The sequence below is a fragment of the Apis dorsata genome, unplaced genomic scaffold (genome assembly GCF_000469605.1).
Source record: "Apis dorsata unplaced genomic scaffold, Apis dorsata 1.3 scaffold_19, whole genome shotgun sequence".
NCBI lineage: Eukaryota > Metazoa > Arthropoda > Insecta > Hymenoptera > Apidae > Apis > Apis dorsata.
This window is the reverse complement of record NW_006263321.1, coordinates 946,865-949,399: the sequence shown is the minus strand read 5'-3', so window position 1 is coordinate 949,399 and position 2,535 is coordinate 946,865. Positions and strand designations below refer to the sequence as shown.

At 33.3% G+C, this 2,535-nt stretch overlaps 1 long non-coding RNA gene across 1 annotated transcript; it reads right to left on the bottom strand.

The window, feature by feature from the left end:
- Nucleotides 1-1,290: 1,290 nt before the first annotated feature.
- On the bottom strand, nt 1,291-2,535 carry LOC116185466. The gene is made up of 2 exons (XR_004150318.1): nt 1,863-2,535; nt 1,291-1,621 (listed from the first exon to the last, which is right to left on the bottom strand). It is a non-coding gene; the product is annotated as an uncharacterized LOC116185466 (long non-coding RNA).

Here is a 2,535-nt window from a genome sequence, read left to right as displayed (position 1 = left end):
AAAAAAAAAAAAAAAAAAAAGAAAAATCGCGGAAACTGAGCGCACGTGGACGACCAACGATCGATCAGCGATCGTTCTCCGTACACGTGCAAAATCTCGAGCGCAACGTTCGTTTCGAAACCAAATCGCGACCGCGATCGCGGAATTCGAAAAATCGACGAGCAAAGCCAGAAACGAGTGATGATCACACGAATGATCACTCGTCTCAGCCTTACTCTCGATCTTTCAAATTTGATTTCCTGAAACAGGTTGTCACGCGAGAACGCGCCTGCCCGACCAGAGACTGTGACAACCTGCCCGGCCCTACCTACTTATGATTAACATTCGCACCAGAAAGTATGCTACCTATCCTACCTAGCCCTATATTTAAAAAAATGGCAAAACAGGCACACCAACACACCCACTCCACGGTTCTCACGCATTACACCCGGGTGCAAAAAGCCTACACTAGGGAGAGCGTCCCGGGACGCCTCCGACACCCGAGCTTGATACCACTTTCACACGTTAACATTTACGTACCTTTTTTCCTGAAATCGACCGACGACGAGCTAGTGATCATTGCGTGATAAATAAAAATGTATTTTAATCGTATCTTTTAAAAAAAAATGATAAAAGGGAATTTTGGTGATGTAATTATAAGTTGCGATTATGTTTTATGGAAAATGTGATATATCGCGATTGGTAAATTGTATAATTGTATAATTGGTGAATGAAATAAGAAAATCGACGCAATTCCACATCCTAACCACGCACACATATGTGGAAAATACGTCGTGCACGATCACTAACTCATCGTCAATTGCTGTTAAATAAACTTATAAACTATGGTCATCGTGCCCATTGCCTCTCTCTCATCCAAGTAACACCTGGGCACGTGAACGAGATCGAGGCAATGGACACGGAAGGGGTTAAACCTGAAAATCCTGAGCTAAAAAAGATACATTAGTATAATATTTTGTATCTAACGGGCTAATATTTATTTAATTTAAAAATCTAACGATTCTAATTTAATAAAATATTGAAATTTTAATATCTATTAAACAAAGAAAATTTAAGAATGAATAAGAAATTTATATATATCAAAAAAAAAAAAGACTAAATGTAGAGAATGAACGCAGTAATAGAAATAACCTCAGGCGATTTCTTCATCAAAACATATCTTCGAAAACAAAAACAAGTATTCAAAGTTGATTGTTTTGATTCCGAAATCTATCTGTCGCGAGTTGTCTTCTTGCGCGTAATAATTTAATATATTTTCGTAAACGGAGAAAATAAAATAAAAATTTTACATTTCATATTGAAATTGAAAACTGTGATTTACTAAAAATTTATTTATGAGATGAAAAATAAAGGAAGATTTTTGTTAAACGAAAACGCGACGCGCAAGAAAACCTAGCCTGCACTAATATAAATAAAACATTGAATGTGTTACTACTCACGGGTATAATAAAATATACCCGTGGTCACTGTGCTCGTGCAAAAATCTACGTATACAACCAGTCACTCGTGTCGATTCGGACCTTTCGTCCTACGACATGATTGAGTGACCAGAGGAATCAAAAAGCATGCGACTCACCATTAGATGCGAAGAACAAAAGGAAGTCATCATTGTGTGGAATATCTGTAACAAAAAGCGAAATATATAATTTAAAACATAGTCCAGATAATTTAAAAAAATGAAAATAAGAAAAGATGAAATTATTAGATCAATGGAATAGTGATAAATTTGATTGAAATTCTAATGAATTTTAATAATAACAAAAATTAAGATTTTGATATATAAAGACTCGAAATTTAATGAAATCGAATGATTTTACATCGAGGAGAATAGGGAATTTTAGATAAAATAAAAAGATATTTACCTCTTCGCGTGATGGATGACCGCCTTATTTTCTTGAGAGAAGCACTGAATCTAATTTCGCGTTATCCATTGAAGGATTTAAAAAAACTGTTACGAAAACAAACACTGAATCTAATTTCGCGTTATCCATTGAAGGATTTAAAAAAACTGTTACGAAAGCAAACACTGACTCTACTGACCGCATTGCGCGCGGTTAAAAGAATTTCCTGAAAGTATAAAATATATTTTTAAGAAGGGATAGAAAAAGAAATATAATATTCTTTCGATATCTTCTCTCTTTTTCTTATCAAACATTTATAACAAATCATTTGTTTAAGAAAATACTATTTTACTCGGAATGTAATGCAATTTACAAGAATTATGTTGTAATTGTTCGTTATTACAATTTAGAATATTGATAAATAATGATAAAGTGTATCAAGTGTTATAAATGTTTGAAAATATTTGTAAAATGTCAAAAATTTATAAGAAAAAAATACAATGTAACAAGATCCTGAAACAAACAAAAAAGAATTAGTGTAGTTCTTAGCTTGGCATCGATTTCCAAAAACTAATATTTCTAATGTAATAAAATTTTCATAAAATCTTTCTAATATCATGTATTTAAACAAATGAATTTATATTGAAATCGATGCCAATTACCGGGTCTCACCAACGAGGAGGTGACTACGTCG